The sequence below is a fragment of the Haemaphysalis longicornis genome, unplaced genomic scaffold (genome assembly GCF_048455015.1).
Source record: "Haemaphysalis longicornis isolate Haplotype H1 unplaced genomic scaffold, Haemaphysalis longicornis Haplotype H1 scaffold_9, whole genome shotgun sequence".
NCBI lineage: Eukaryota > Metazoa > Arthropoda > Arachnida > Ixodida > Ixodidae > Haemaphysalis > Haemaphysalis longicornis.
Genome location: NW_027526460.1, coordinates 133,307,335 through 133,323,735, shown reverse-complemented (window position 1 = coordinate 133,323,735; position 16,401 = coordinate 133,307,335). Strand labels below are relative to the sequence as shown.

Sequence of the window (16,401 nt, the reverse complement as noted above, 5' to 3'; positions counted from 1 at the left end):
TCTTTTTCATACCATGTGACAGCCCATGACGGTAAGGTATTACAATAATTTTTATGTTCGTGTCCCTAATTTTCTCAGGTTCAAGTGGAAATTTAAAAACTTTGAGGGCTTTCTCACAGCCAGTAAGCACTGACATGGGCGGGAAACCTGCTTGTAATAACCTGGTAACCTGCCCTCTAATGCTTTGATGCATCATCTTACAGCAGTACTTTGAAAGTGTAGACAACGCAGGAGAGGGCAAATTTTTTGACAAGTTTCGATTGCGACCATATAAAACTAAAAAGCGGTTTCTCTGACCGGGCGTGTATATTTACGGCATGTGTGATCTGAGGCAAAAGTTGAAGTTAAATTTAAAAACTGCAGCTTGTTTTCTATGGGTACTTTATAAATGAAGTATAAACCATCGCATGCTCTTTGAAGCATGTCAAGACCATGTATTTAAAGTCATCCCAATTCTCAATCTAAGCAATCGTCCTTAAAATTGGCCGTAACAAATTTGGTTTGCACAGGTAAAGCTATTGGCATCCTGAAGGCGTACTGGCAAGTTGATAACACTGTGTTCAGCTATACGAGGCTATTTGAGGGACCTGTATCAGTAAATATTTTCAGCAACTATAAAAAGAAAGAATTGGGATGTCGGCTATTCTCAGGTTTCTGGGGTGGTATCTGAAGCTTCGCTGTCCGACATAACATAATCTAAGCCTTTTCTCTCCTTTTCGTGTCATACAGAACTATGCATACTATGCCTTGTGACAACAGTAGGCATTTTTTTAAAACTTAGGCTTTCTTCCCGTCATTTGTGTGGAAACCAGGCATCTTTCTTTGACCTTTAAGAATAATTTTCAGCATTTTCCCCATTAAGGGCTAGAACTACGGGAGACGCCCTGGCCAACCCCTTTCCCCCCACCTACGCAGCCGCGACAAGCCCGTCTACATCGACGCTAGACTGTGTACGAGTTCGTCAGCAATAGGCAGACTCTACCGTCTCCATCTCACCTCTTACCCCGGGCAAATGCTTGTCGTATCCGGCAAGCGCAAACGGACAGACTTCCAACCCCACACATACTGTATCGATTAGAAGGCCATCGCAGCCCTGCACGGTGCTCTAAGTGTTGGCTTTCCCAACACGCCGCATGTTCTTTGGGACTGTTCTGCTTCGCAACCATCACTCTCAACTCATCTTAAATCCCTTTCACCTCCTCCCTTCTCTCTCCAAGACTGGCTCGCACCGCCGGAGGGACCGGACCGAATGGCCTGGTGGCGAGCTCTGGTGGCTCACATTCGTCAGGTCCTCCCGTCTGCATAGATAATTATTTCCTCTTTCAGAACCCCGGACTTTGGGGGTCTTTTGTGTGTGTGTGTGTGTGTGTGTGTGTGTGTGTGTGTGTGTGTGTGTGTGTGTGTGTGTGTGTGTGTGTGTGTGTGTGTGTGTGTGTGTGTGTGTGTGTGTGTGTGTGTGTGTGTGTGTGTGTGTGTGTGTGTGTGTGTGCGTGTGTGTGTCAATAAAGTTTACCAACAACAACGAGAAAATTCATGCAGGAATTCCGTATACTTCCTGAGAACCGTTAACTATCAGCGGCAACAAAAGCTCCGGGACAACAGTGGACATACGCAATGCTCTTCAGGTGTTATTCTCACAACCGAAACAACCAGCAATATAACATTTTTTTGAAGAATTTATAGTCCTTCAGTGGTTTTCCTGTTAGTTAAGTGAGCGAAGCACCGGATAATAAAAAGAAAAATCATACCTTCTTCAGGTCCTCCAAAGTGGTAGCCATACATCCGACTAGCATAAGTCCAAGCAAGCAGGCGAACTTCAGGGCTCTCATGATTCGTGAGTGGTCTAAAGCAAGGCCTTAATTTTGACAGCTATAGTGGGCTGGACGATATTTATATCAAATCCGTAAATTCTCGTTATAAATATCAGCCCATACACCACGCCTCTTTTCGTGCAACAAATAAATATAACTGTGGACCTTTAAACCTGCACTTAAAACACTGTTAATGTTTGAAATACATAACTTCCAGAAGACAAAAACCTCCCAAAGCAGAATCTTTACAGGGTATTTACAGGGTATTTTCTTTTAATGTCATTTTGAATGGAACCTGAGAGATAGACATTCATAAAATTGTAGCAAAACGTTTTGTAGCGCACTAAATAAGACCCATAACACGAAATGTCGCAAAATATTAGCCCTCACAGAAAGACTGTGGAGCTTTTCGGCTAATGGCCACTAGTGCAAGCGTCGTCGCATTGAATTCTCTTTTTTAAATACCCGGCGTCCGGGTCAACGTTCGTATGTCGAGCATAAATGTAGAAAGAAAAAAAACCGACTTCTTCGTGGAAACGTGGACTGTCGACGAACTGTCCAGCTGACTGCGAATGATAAGGCAGCTGTAGCGCACCACTGGGGAACAACAGCAATGAGGATACGTTTGGATAGCGAAGCATGGGTAGAGATTATTTGTTGGCCGGACGAAAAAGTGTGCTGTGGTGGTCAAACTTCTTCCATGTTTTGTTTCCTTTTCACAAGTTAAAGCCAGACAGCACACAAGGGCCAGCATCCCATAGAAAGGCATGCAAAAGTCAAGAAGCACCAGCTTACCTGATATTGGTTGAGCTTAGTGGAATTGGGTTGAACCCTCTTGCTCTCGAAGGGCCAAGCAGTATGTTCCCCATTGCAAAGTCAGAGGGTTTTTGCTCTAGAACTTCCTGCAGGTCGCGGGCAGCGGCCCGGGGTGCCGGTTAGACCATGAAAAGCACTTTCTAAGACCCACTGCGCGGTGTCTCAGTTGTCTTGTGTATATGGTATATATATTTATATAACATGTAGATAATTGGCACACCACAGTTTGCCACGTCCCTCACGGCGACATGAGACACGGTGGCGCGTTCCCGGAGGAGGAAGTGTCCTGAAATTTACTATGACGTGTAGTGTTTGCCGGATATATGATGCATGTGGATCTGGTCCCACTCTTCACAAGGCCACTTGTCACAGGCCAACTCATCAGAAGGAGTTTCGCACGAGGAATATTTGTGTTTCAAGAATTTTCAGCACGCTAAAAACGCTCATTATTATTTTCTTTTTGTTGTTCGCGCCGGCCATCACTTTATACAAAAAGGTACAGCTGAGTGTGCAAAATTTAGACTTAGGAAGCTAGCTTGAAGAGACCATCTCACCTTATCGTTTATTTTAAAACTATAATTAGGTTCAAAGTTTTATTATGTGACACACAACCAAATTAACACAGAATGGTACATATGACGCCGTGAACAAGTTGATCACGAAATTAACAATGCTGTTTATTGCTGTCGGTTAACACATCAGCTGAGAAGCGGACGTTCTGGGCAATATTGCGAAGCGTGTTGACTGGGGCTCTGCTGAGGGTGACAAGGGGTGACGGTGTTGCTGTTGACGCGATTTGACCGTAGCCTATTCTTTCTGGCCCTTTCCGTTTACAATGCCGCGGATCAACAAAATACAAGTACCAAAAAATTAGGCACGCGCACACATAACTAACGCGTAAGATTGAAGGTAGCGAAACTGTGCGCAAGCGTCACGATGATCACGACGGTTTAAGTACACGATTGCAACGTATTTGCTTCTTCACTGCCGCAACGTCTTTTACACATTCTTAGGGTACATAAGTGTGAGCTTCCTTCATTCTTTGAAACGTTGCAACGATGAAGGCGAACACTGGAAATTTTTTGCCAATGTTATCCAATCTTGGCCAATGTTGGACTAGATGAACTTGCGTCCCGGATGTTGGACGGCCGCTGTGAGACGCGCACTCACTAGTGCTCGGAATTTTCTTGTTTTTCAGGCTGCCGGGTGGCCGCAGGGAAGCACGTGCTCACATGCACTCGGTATTTTTTATTTGTCGGTTTTTTTTTTCGGACGCCGGAATCCATGGGTTGCCAAACAGCTTCGCTGTTGAAGAGGCACTGGTTGGCATATAATATATGTCCACAAATGTCCTGCGAACTTCCTGTAGTATCAGCCCCACTGCCAGACACATGTGCAGGATGCACCTGCTTTCTTGCCCTCTCCCGTCCCCCATGGAGAGCGCTTATTTATTTTTATTCATCAGTACTATAAACCTTGTAAGGATTTTATAGGAAGTCGGCGCTCGCAGCGGGCTGCATGCATGAATGTAAAAAGGGGTACACTGCGCATGGGTACAACAATGGGTGCACTGCGCATCGGTATTTAGTCGAGAGTATAATAAAAAAAACATTAGAAATCGGTCATGTTATTGCCAAAATATGCAAAAAAGAAGAAAAAATACGTGCCGTTTCTAAACTGCCCGGTTAAGTAGCACACAGCTGTGGAAAAAAAAAACAAGTTATAATAACATTGTACAGCCTCTTCAACACACTTAACGCAGTGAGACACTTCGGAACCCAATACAGCCTCCGTTAAATAAAGGCGATTAGGTACAAACACCAAACCATGCGGGAAACAACAGTTGACACTGTGCTTGTCTTGTAATCACCGCTATATTATTTACAATAACAGGATAAAAGAATGCACAGATTTTTCCAACGCCTTTACTGTTACAGGGACAAAGTGAAACGCAATTCTGCTTTCTTAACAAAGCTGTCAAAAGTAGCGGCCTTGATAACGTCAGGTGGTAATATATACGTGACAGGTTTCAATGGACCACGGAAAAAAGAATACTGCAATGTATTTGTACGCGCAATAAATGCCCCCATATGTGTTAGTTGGAAGCAGTATATGTCTAATCTTCCCAATGTGGCAAACAATCGAACGGCAAACAATCGCTAGCAAACAATCGAACGGCTGCTCCATCTCCAACGCAGTCAGTCATGTCGTTGACATATACAAGAAAAAGGAAGGGGCCCAAGACGGAACCCTGTGGTAACCCTGAAAAAACCTCAAGACGGTCAGATTCCCGTTTGTTGATGGCTGCGTACTGCCAGTGATTGGATAAATAAGGTGCTACCCACGATATTCAGTTTATTCATAATATGTATTGGTCCAAGTCACGGACTTCGGTTTGGTGATGAGAAATGCCTTCTCCACTTACTTCAGGGGCAAATCGACGGGATACAAACGTGAGATCAAGTTCTGTGTACGCACTAACTTGTATGTGCGTGGGTTCTTTTACCAACTGAGGTAGCGAGAAGCTTTACATGCGATTTAAAATGCACTCACAGCTGTTTACTTCGTGACTACCAGTTGTTCGCTGATCCCAATGCCACCTAGGTGGAAACCACCAGTTATGACAAGTATAGGGGGCTCAGTTACATTCTGGTAAAGGAAATCATGTATTTGAATCAGGTAATCTTCAGGGGCCTTAGGTTTTATATACATTCCGCCTATCACAATTGATAATTCCATAACCTTAAAAGTGCACCAGGTACTTTCGTGGTGGGAGATGCCTTGATGGGCGAAAACAAAAACAGTATTTTTATGGCAATAGCTACGCTCCATCTTCGACTGTTACGACCCGTACGTAGTAGGGTATAGGACAAGGGATCACTTCGGAATGGTGTATGCCAGTTTTTAGCTGCGTTTCTATTTTAACTACTTTATCAGGGTAGTAGAAGAACTACAACCCTTGTAATTTATCCACTTTGTTAACAATAGTTCTGGCATTGAAAGAGAATGATGAAAGCGGTGTAGGAATCTCGATGCGCCACTCCTCGAAAGTCATGGTATCTTCTGGCAAATCTTCATGGGATTGCTTTATTCCCACTCGCTTTTTCTGAGCATTGCCCCATACATTGTAAAAAATGCCAGAATTTTTATTGTAAGTTTGTCATACACCCGAATAAATTTATCACCGTTGTCGCGGTTAACTATTGCCGATTGCCACAGCTTCCGACGCGTCTCATAGACACGCAGTCTAAAATCCCCCAAAGGCAATATAGTTGAACCCTTAAGCTTGAAAGAGTTGCGTAGTGCTGCCATTTCTTCTGTGAATTCATAAAATCGAGTGGCAACAGGTCGCTCTTGCGTGGCATTTTTCTTGCCAACGCCGTGCCTGCGCTCGACCATCGTCACTTTTGCCCTTAGCACGCCCGCAATGATATCGGTCACGACACTTTCCACAAGAGCGCCATGAACTCCATCCGGCTTTTTGTATACGCCACACAAAAGTAGGTTACTCCGAAGATAAGGATTCTTTAAACTATCAATTTTTTATTCATCTCGTTGGCCTCACAACGAACGGCAGTTATTGCTGCAACACAATCGTAAACCTTCTCGTCGTATTTGTTAAAAATGGAAAGAGTCCCCTCTATATACCCGATTGCGGTCTGTACACTCTGTAGACCAGTCTACGGAGTTGTTAATATTTGATCTCAGTGACAACTGAGATTATCTCCTCCAGTTTAGTGTTAAGAGCAGGGTTTTCCTTGATGTCACCTCTTAATTTCAACAACCCTATAATGCGCAATGAATTACCACAACACACAATGGTACACTGCTTCAGCCACGTTTAAAGGGTGCAAACGCATGGCCAGGTCACACCATCGCCTGGTCACAAATACCCCCCCCCCCCCCCCCACGCACACACACAAAGAGAACAGCGCTCAGCAACAGCGGCTCGGCGGGATAGCTCTCGAACCAGGACAGGGGCGGTCTCGTTTGCCGGAACGTCGAGATGACCAGGGGCCCGGATGATCTTTATGAAATGGTTTGGGGGTGCTGTGCACGAATCTTGAGGGTTGTTCGCTGAATTCTCCCGTTGGTGAAATTTCGGCACGCCTGCTGCGAGTCGGTGATGATGACAGTAGCTGCGGTTTGGCTCACGGCGAGGGCGATGGCCACTTCCTCCGATTGCAGTGAGTTGTGGTGTGGTATATTGAGACTGGTGTGGTGTTGTTTCTTCATGGCTACAACAGCTGTCGTGGCCTGAATCCCGGGGTGTGTGGCAGCATCCGTGTAGGCTGTGTCGTATTCGTTTCCGTATTGCCTCGAAATGGCTTTCGCCACTCGTCTCCCCGCGTGGTGCACAGGGTGAATGTTGCGCGGAAGGTTGGGAACAATGAGGCATTGACGAGTTGTGTGTGGGATGATTATTACGTCAGGGGGGGAATATTGAAGTGGGACTGAAAGTATCAGGCAGAGCAGAATGGCTCTGCCCGCTTCTGTGGCTCCCAGTCGCACTCTTTGGATTGAGAGGTGAGCCTCAATTAACTCTTCTGAGGTGTTGTGGATGCCAAGCTTGAGAGGTCGGTCTGTGGAGGTGCTTCCTGGGAGTCCGATGGCTTGCTTGTAGGCTTTCCGGATTATCGTGTCTACTTTCTTGAGTTCTGCCGCGGACAGAAAAGCTTACGGTATAGAGTAGGTGATCCGGAATATGATGAATGCTTGGACTAGTCGAAGCGTGTCCGCCGCCCCTATACCTCGCGTTCTGGAGGAAATGCGTCTGATCATTCGGGGGACTTGTGTTGTGGTGTGTTTCAACTTGTTGATTAGAATGAAGGATGTGCGGTCCGCTATAAATGTCATGCCAAGGGTCTCGATGTCTTGAGAGGGGGTGATGGTATGGCCACCCATCTAGATGTTGATCGTCGGCGATCCAGGTGGTTTTTTTTTTCATAAGAAACTTTATTCCATAAAACACGAAGTATGTACAAAAAACTGTTTTGACCGATAGCTGCAAAGGCTAGTGGCCGGTCCAATATAAAATTACAATCAATTCACAAGCAATTCACAAACACTTAAGCGGCACAGCGTGGAGGGCTCAAGAAAAATTGAGATTTACACAAGGTTACATGTCATACAACGCAAATTTTACGCATTCACGGATAGACACAACAAATCAAACAGAGAAATATTGACACTAAAAAGATGATTCACATAGCAAGAGTTTCGGATAAAATTTCACTAGACTGGTAATGGTGTTTAGTGGTCATTTTAAAATTCCTCGCTGTTTTCACCTCTATCGGAAGGTCGTTCCATATTTTGACTCCACTGAACTCAATCAGGCGTTCACCATATACATTGTTACATTAGGGAAGGTTGAAATTGAAATTGGAGGCTTGCCTTGTACTACGAGAGGGTAAGGTGAAAAGGCTTAACGGAAAGGGAGAATTGGGGTTTATTATATTGTTGATCACAAGCGAGATTTTGTAATTGCGCAAGGACCAAAACGACAGTACGCCATTATCCCGGAAAACGTTGTTCCTGGAAAGACTTGAATCAGTTGTCAACGCAGACAGTGCTCGTTTTTGCACACGAAGTAAAGACGATACGTAGGTTTTATATGTTTGCCCCCCAAGATTCACAACAATAACTGATATGTGAATGACAGAAAGCATAGTAGAGGGAGCGTCGTACATCGTACGGAAAATAATATCTCGCCTTAAAGAGCGCGTGTCAACCGAAAGCTAGTTTCTTGCATACGCTATTAATCTGTTCTTTCCAGTGTAAATGACCGTCAAAAATAACTTATAGGTATTTGAAATGCGAGACTTGCTGTATTAACGAGCTTCCAAGAGTAAGTGCAAAAGAATTGTTGGTGGTCTTGTACCTAGAGTGAAAAATGACGTGCTTAGCTTTGTCTACATTAAGTGTTAAGCGGTTTTCAAAAAACCAAGAAGACATGTTTTTCAGCTCATTGGTTATTTTGGTTTGAATTACATTAAGAGATGGTCCAGAAACAACAAGAGCGGCATCATCTGCATACATTATTAATTGTGAGGAGTGAAGAGACTTTGGGAGATCGTTTATATAAAGTGAAAACAATATGGGACCCATAACGGAGCCCTGTGGTACACCGCAAGTTATCTCTTTGACGTCCGACAAAAAACCATTTATAAGTACCCTTTGCTTCCGGGAGGATAAATAGCTATGAAGAATTTAATGGAGCTCTCTGTAAAGCCTTAACTTTCTAATTTCTGCAGCAAGATGGGATGATAAACTGTGTCAAATGCCTTTTTAATATCCAGGAAAACAACGACAGCTATGTTATTTTGATACATTGCAGAATTAAGAGCATGTGATAAAGTAAGTACGGCTGTTGAAGTAGATCTATTTTCTACAAAACCGTGCTGATTAGGTGTAATAATATTATTTTCTTTAAGAAATTTTTTAAGCTGTTGCGCAATTAGTTTTTCGAAGAGAGTGTTCAGCGCACTCAGTACTGATATCGGCCTGTAACTACCTGGTTCGTTTGGATCTCCATCTTTGTATACGCCTCGAGCGCGGCCTGTAGGGGCGCCACTGAAATCCCCCTAGCGGCCCGTTTCGAAAGCAGGCGCGGGAGTCCGCGGCCCGCTCCCCAGTGCCGCCGCTGCTTTTGCGGCACGTTCACGACTGAGATTTACCGTTTGTGGGCGTTTGAAATTCATGTTTGTGTGGAGCAGTCACTCTGTTCGCAAATGGGGTGTGTTTACGAGAGAGTAAATGTTTCCGTCGCGATCTTAGTGTGGTATTTTCGGTCTGTATAAGCGTCAGGTGTGTGTCACTGGCCAGCGTCGCGGAATCGGCGTATGATGGAGCCGATTGTAGTTACACTGACCTGAATTTACTAGCCGTGTCTCCGTAACCACCGGTTCCTCAGATGTTCATGCTATGGCTATACACTACGATTTAAATCGGTTTTGTGCGCTTACATAATCAGCGGAGATCTCATACCTGACAGCACACCAGTTACGTTTTCCAATATTATACCTCAGATATTGATCACCACCATTTACAAGCCAGTCTGTGTTAATTTCGGAAATATTCAACAAAAGTACGATGGACAATGCATAATTATACTCGGGGTTCAGCACGCGACAGAGTCGTCTTGTGAGGTGCGCGCCCGCAGAGCTTCATCTGCTCCATATATCCTCTGCGAGCAGCGCGGAGACGGGCTTACGATATAATCCGCGTCCGCGACTAAATGCTTCTTCACAATATCGTCATATGGCCCAGGGAGCCTGCAGAATAAACCAGAAACTGAAATCAGAGGGCCTTATATAAGCACATACCACAGTCTTCCAACGACACATTTCATCGCTTGTTGAACAGCCTACCCTGTATACTTCCAAAAATGCGTCCGCCGTACGATCAGCTCTTCGTTGAAGTAGAAAAACAAAAGCCAAGTGAATGCCAGATTTATGTGTGGGATTACTAAAACGTTCATTGCTTGATTCCGCTCCGCATTTGTACACGGCGTCCCCCTCCACGCCCCCCCACCGATTTCTCGCGAAATAGCAGTGCATTTCGCGTTTAGTTGGTCTAGTGAAACCTACCTGGCTTAAGTTTAGACGAACGTCTTTAGCATGCCAGAAGCTGTACTGTTTTTTTTTTATTTCCCTTAGAGCTATTATGTTTCTAAATTCCGCATTGGCATAGCATTTATTTTTCTGTGGTTTCATTTCATTGGTTCTTGGGCACATATTTAACGACGCACAGGTTTGGAATATACTTTACATTTTCGCATGATTTATATTCTTATAAAAGGCATAAGTTATTGTCCGGGATTAGGTAATCACAGCCCCGAAACATATTTTTCTGCGGCGTATATATGCGAAACGATGCCGCATTCGTTGTCCACGCTGCAAAATGAAGCCAACCTCTCATTGTGCCAGTATCAGGTCTAAACGAGGCGTCAGTAGAATTCATTTGTGCCTGATGTTTTGGAGGTGACATGGGTGATATGTTGCTGCCGTCGCCGACGCCCGGAAGAGCGGCGACGAAGCGCGCAGAACCGCGTCCCCGGGTAGCTCTTGCAGGCGATCGCGTACTCTATGAAGACGCTGCTGCTTTTTAAGTGACCTAAACCTACTATTTGCCTATAGTCGTCACCATAACAAGTTTTTTTTAGGGCGCGGAAAGGCTAAAAGAAGTGAAAAAAAATTGGCCGCGTATCTGCTCCTTTCGTTGCAAATGTCTTTATCGGCTATTGCGAAGTAAATGCCTCCCTTCGCTTTGCCGCTCACCTCTCGTGTTGTTCCTCTTGCGTCGCGCTCCTCCAAGGTAAAGACGCCAAAGGTTTGCTTAAATCATTTTAAATTTCCCGCGTTCCACTGCTCCAAACCGGGTGTCTCGATGCGAACGCGGCTGTACGGCGGACACGCGCGTTAATCGAGGCGCCCTACTTCAACGTTTATAGAACCGCGTTTCCCTACTCCACGTGCGTTGCAAGCAGAACGTGGAACCTATCTAGTGGAACCTTGCGTAACTGTTGCCGGTTGATTTCTTAAAATGGCGCAAGAAGCTATAGTGGCGCGGGCGACAGTAGGCGACGGCGAAGTGAATTCTTTTTCTGCAGTTGATGAAGTATTTAGTTTCGCAAAAGCAAGCATGTTTGATTTTTTTATAAAGGAACACTGCAAATATCACTTCTGTATTGATTTGCTGGCTCATATATGCTTAATGTCTTGTTCTTCTTCAACAATGTTGACAAGTATGAACCTTACACCCGACATAGACGGGTAGATTTAGCTGTGACTATATAAGACTAATGGGCAGGCATTGTTTTGCTTTGGCCGGGTGGCTGAATCGAGTCACAGACAGACAGACGGACCGACATACAGACATACAGACATACAGACAGACCAAAATTTCTGGGTTTAAGGAGCCCAAGAAAGACTATCGTCTTTAATAGAACCAAAACACTGCACGAGCCCCTATCACTCACGCAGCGCAAATCCCGTCAACGCCGCGGAGAAGCGGCGGCAGGCGGCGCGGCGATCGCGAAGCTCGAGGCGTATATGGGGACCACTTTTGCAACTTTGAGTACATAACGGTAACAGCTATTTTCAAGGGAATGGTTGAACAGGCGACATAAATACGGACCAATGATATCAATGTTTTCTTTTATAACCCGCATCTGGATGCCATCGAGACCAGATGCTTTATTTACTGCTATTTTACTGACACTGGCTCTTACATCTTCCGTAGAAATTTTATGGAAACAGAAGTTATTATATACAGTTCTGGGTGCAGGTGTAGTTGATAACTGCAAAGGAAATTGCCGGGTAAGGCCAGAACAAACATTAATGAAGTAATCGTTAAAATTATTCGCAACGTGCGGGGAAATATTATTGGGTGTGACATTGTTTTGTCGGTCTATTCCAATTACGTTTTTGACTATCTTCCATAGTTGTTTCGTGTCACCTTTGTTTTGTGTAATCATTTTTGCGTAATACAGTTTTTTCGATTTTCTAATCATTGCTACTGACTTGTTTCTGTAATACTGAAACTGCTTGCGGTAATACTCATTTGTTTTGTTTCTTTTCCATCTGTTGTAGTACGAATCCTTACTCTTCAGGACAGCAAGTATATCACGAGTTATCCACGGGCACACAGGATCTTCATAATTACGCTTGACGTATTCGCGTGTAGATTGGGTAATTACATTTGTGATGTAAGAAACAAAATTTTCAAATTCAATGTTTACATTGTCACTATCCAGGTTTTCAAAGTTATCACGCTCAAGTAGTTTTCTAACGCTCACATAATCAATACGAGAAGTTCGCTTCGGGTGTCTTTGAAAAAGCTGTCTCATACAGGCTTGTGGTAAGAACATAAATGTCGGGCAATGATCGGCAACGACAACATCGCACACACCGTCTCGCCTATTTATATCTAAATTGCACAACATATGATCGATGAGAGATGCGGATTGACTGGTAATTCGAGTTGGGGAGTTAATGACGTTTTTTAAATTGAATGACTGCAAAAGGAAGACATAGTCACTACAATCGTGCGATAAAAGATCAATGTTAAAATCACCGCAGACAACGATGGGATTGTTGGTTGTCGCATATGACATCAAAATGGTTTCCATTTCAGAAACGAATTTTTGCACTCTAGAATGCGGCGGACGATAAATAACACCAATTATGAGGCCACACTGGAATTTTACGAAAAGGGCTTCAGTTGCGTCACTGATGTGTTTCTTAACTTCAGAAGCTCAAAAGGCAAGTCCAGCTTTGATAAAAAACGCTACGCCACCGCCGCGTGTAGGGCTGCACCGAGGCAGCGTTAGCATTTTGTAGCCTGGTATAAAATCAGATTCTCCTGCCTTCAACCATGTTTCAGTGACGGCAATGACGTCATATCGGAAAGAAAACTGTGACAGGTAAGCCAGATGATTATCGGAGTTTTTACGGATACTTCTTACGTTGCAATGTAGAATAGATAAATCATCAAACGCAAGCCTAGCTTGCTCTATTTCGGAAATAGTAAAAGCCATCTGATTAAACAACTCTGTTCAGGTCTTCTGCGCATGTCACATGGAGTACTTTTGTTTTTTCTGTTTTCCGCATTAGAATTTCGCCGTCGGAAACCCAAGTATATTTCCAGTTGTTTTCTCGCTTCGCTGCCAGAGCCTTTCCTAGTAGTAGCTTATTCGCAGGACAAAGATGTTCGTTGATGAAAATAGGATCGTTTTCCTCAAATTGATTGATTGATTGTAGGGTTTAACGCGCCGACGCAACGCAGGCGATGAGGCGCGACGCAGTGGAGGGCTCCGGATTAATTTTGACCACCTGGGGATCTTTAACGTGCGCCTAAATCTCGCACACACGGGCGTTTTTGCTTTTCGCCTCCATCAGAAAAGCGGCCGCCGCGGCCGGGAATCGAACCCGCGACCGCGTGCTCAGCAGCGCAACGCCTTAGCTACTGAGTTCCTCAAATCCCAGCACAGATGTATTTAGCCGGCATTTCTTGTCTGCTAGTAGGACACAATTTCGGTTTTTCAGGGGGGCAAACTTCACAATGATATTTGATTTAGTTTTATCTTTCGTTGGGACACGGTGTATAACTTCGATGTCTGTTTCCTTGATATCCACTTTCAGCGAAGAGCAAATGGTCTGCAGTGTTTCTAGGAGATTCTCATCTTGTGTCGAAGGGATGCCCTTAATTTCCAAATTTGGCTTCCGACTGTACTGCTGGAGGTCAACCACCTCCCTCCTTACTTCTTTCGATTCTTTTACAAGGCGGTTATTTTCCTGCTTGAGGTGGCGGTTGTCCTCTTTTACAGAAGAAAGGTATCTTTTAAGCGTTACTATTTCTGTCTTGAATTCTTCGAACTTCTCGTTTATAAATTTCAGCGACCCTTTCACACTTTTAGTTCTTTTTCAATTACTTTTGTCAAGGCCTCTTTCAGCCTCTCCTCCTTGCCATTGAAGCGAGCCTCAAAATCGGCAAATGCTTTTGCCAACTCTTTTATCGTGGAAGGTGTCTTGTCAGCCATTTTACTTGAAAATCTACACTAACAACACAAAACACAAAATCACCCGTGCCACTTGGAGCAGACCAGGAGCTAAAAATGGTGGCTAAAAAACCAACATACCTGCGCAAAAGGTGAACAGCAGGTGAGTCACTGCGCAACCGTGCGGCTGCCTGGTCTGCTCCGAAGTGATGGTCCCCTCAGGCTTTCCCGGGGTAATATAGATGCCACGCCGCCTGCCGCCATGTCGTGTCACGAAACAGAGCAGGGCAGGCGTTGCAGTGACAAATCCGTTGTGGTCGTTGCACGTGTGAAGCGCTGTGGTATCAGGCAGGATGGGCACTTGGTCCGGTCGTCCGGTACGAGGCTTTAATCTTGAAGATTCCACCGGTGGGAACTGCGCAAAAGGTGAACAGCAGGTGAGTCACTGCGCAACCGTGCGGCTGCCTGGTCTGCTCCGGTTGGTTTTTCGGTGGGAGGCCACCAGAAGTTCAGACTTCCGGGTTGCACAAGTAAGACCACACGATTGGGAGTAGCGGTTGATTACGTCCGCCAACATCTGCAATCGGTTCTCAATCTCCTATATCGATCCAGTGTACGACAAGATGGTAATGTCGTCCGCATACAGGCCGTGCCGTATACCCGGTATGTCGTTTATGAGCGAAGGAACGAAGGAAAGATGGAGCGAAGGAAGTCAATTTGGATGATCAATCTCTATTAGACCTCACCTCCTACCTTAACCAAATATGGCGGGCTGGTATTCTTCCAGCTGAATGGAAAACGGTGGAGGTCCGCCTAATACCGAAGTCGGGCAAACCACCTAGCATAGAAAATTTACGCCCCATTTTCCTCACATCCTGCGTGGGGAAGCTTCCGGAACATATCGTCCTAAACCGGCTTCAAACATACCTAGAAGACCCAGGAAAGCTACCCGGGACCATGGTAGGGTTCCGCCCCAATATTTCCACGCCAGATGTTCTACTTCAAATCAAAGAGGAGGTAATGGCACCTGCCACACGAAATTCTCCTACTGCCATTTTGGCACTGGACCTGAAAGGCGCATTTCACCATGGGAAGCACACCGCCACCTTGTTTCGACTTAACTTCTTTAGCTTTGGCGCAAGAACCTACCACTACATCCGAGACTTCGTCACCAAGAGGGAAGCCATCCTCATGGTCGGGGACCACGCCACAGATCTTTTCTATCTGGGTGGGCGCGGCACACCTCAAGGGTGCAGTCCTATCCCCTTTCTGTTTAACGTCGCCCTGCGAGCCTGATAAAAATTATCTTCTGCAGTCAGCTTCATGCTGCGGCAAAGCTGGGCTGAAAGTTGTTCGTATTACAGGCCGACAACAAATCTGTCTCGAACCAAGCGGCTTTCCACCTCTGAGTTTCTCTAGTTGCACTGCTTGACCAGGTTACCCATACAAAAATGCCTTATGGGCGTCTATTGAAAAATGTATGGTGAGCTATGGCCGCCTATGGGTCTCTATGGTCACCCATAAAAAGGCATAAATTAGGCTATAGCCAGCTATTGAAGTTTTTATAGATCCTGCACTAAAGACTGTAAACCATACAATTCTCTTTAGACGATTATAGAACATCCTAATGTGTTTAGTCTATAGAGTCACAGCTATTCAGGTAACTGTAGCCAGCTAAAGAAATATGTATGGCTTTAGTTCTATAGACCAGCCGCGGCAAAGCTCTTTTGGCTGGCTATAGACCATTTTTTAGCTTGAAGTCTACGGACTCAAAACCATTCAGCTGTCTTTTGCCGGGTATTGAAAAGAGTTCGTCCTAAAGCTATAGAGAGAAAACCATAAAAGGTCATTCGGCTGGCTATAGGCCGTTGTTTCGCTCTAAGTCTACAGACTTCAAACCATGCAGCTGTCTTTTGCCAGCTATTGAAAAGAGTTCGTCCTAAAGCTATAGAGAGAAAGCCATAAAAGCTCATTTGGCTGGCTATGGGCCGTTGTTTAGCTCTAAGTCTACAAACTTGGAACCATACGGATGTCTTCTGCCAGCTATTGGAGAGAATTTGCTTAAAGCTAAAGTGAGTCAGCCATAAAAGCTCCTGCGGCTGGGTACAGTACATTATATAACTGTAAACCTTTAGATGTGTGATAATTAAGCAACATTTTGCCGGCATAAGAAAGCGTTTGGCGCAGAACTTACAAGCCTGCATCCATAAAGGCTTCTTTTACTAACTACATAGTAACATACGGCTCCAAGTTTCCAGCCGCTAATCGAAAAGT

General features: G+C 44.9%; 1 long non-coding RNA gene across 1 annotated transcript in view; it reads right to left on the bottom strand.

Annotated features, from left to right (window-relative positions):
• The window catches only part of LOC144151511 (uncharacterized), a 44,277-nt gene extending 42,438 nt beyond the window's left edge, over window positions 1–1,839 (bottom strand). The window contains exon 1 of the long non-coding RNA XR_013318888.1: window positions 1,749–1,839. This is a non-coding gene — a long non-coding RNA (uncharacterized LOC144151511). The remainder of the gene's footprint in view (window positions 1–1,748) is intronic.
• Window positions 1,840–16,401: the final 14,562 nt, after the last annotated feature.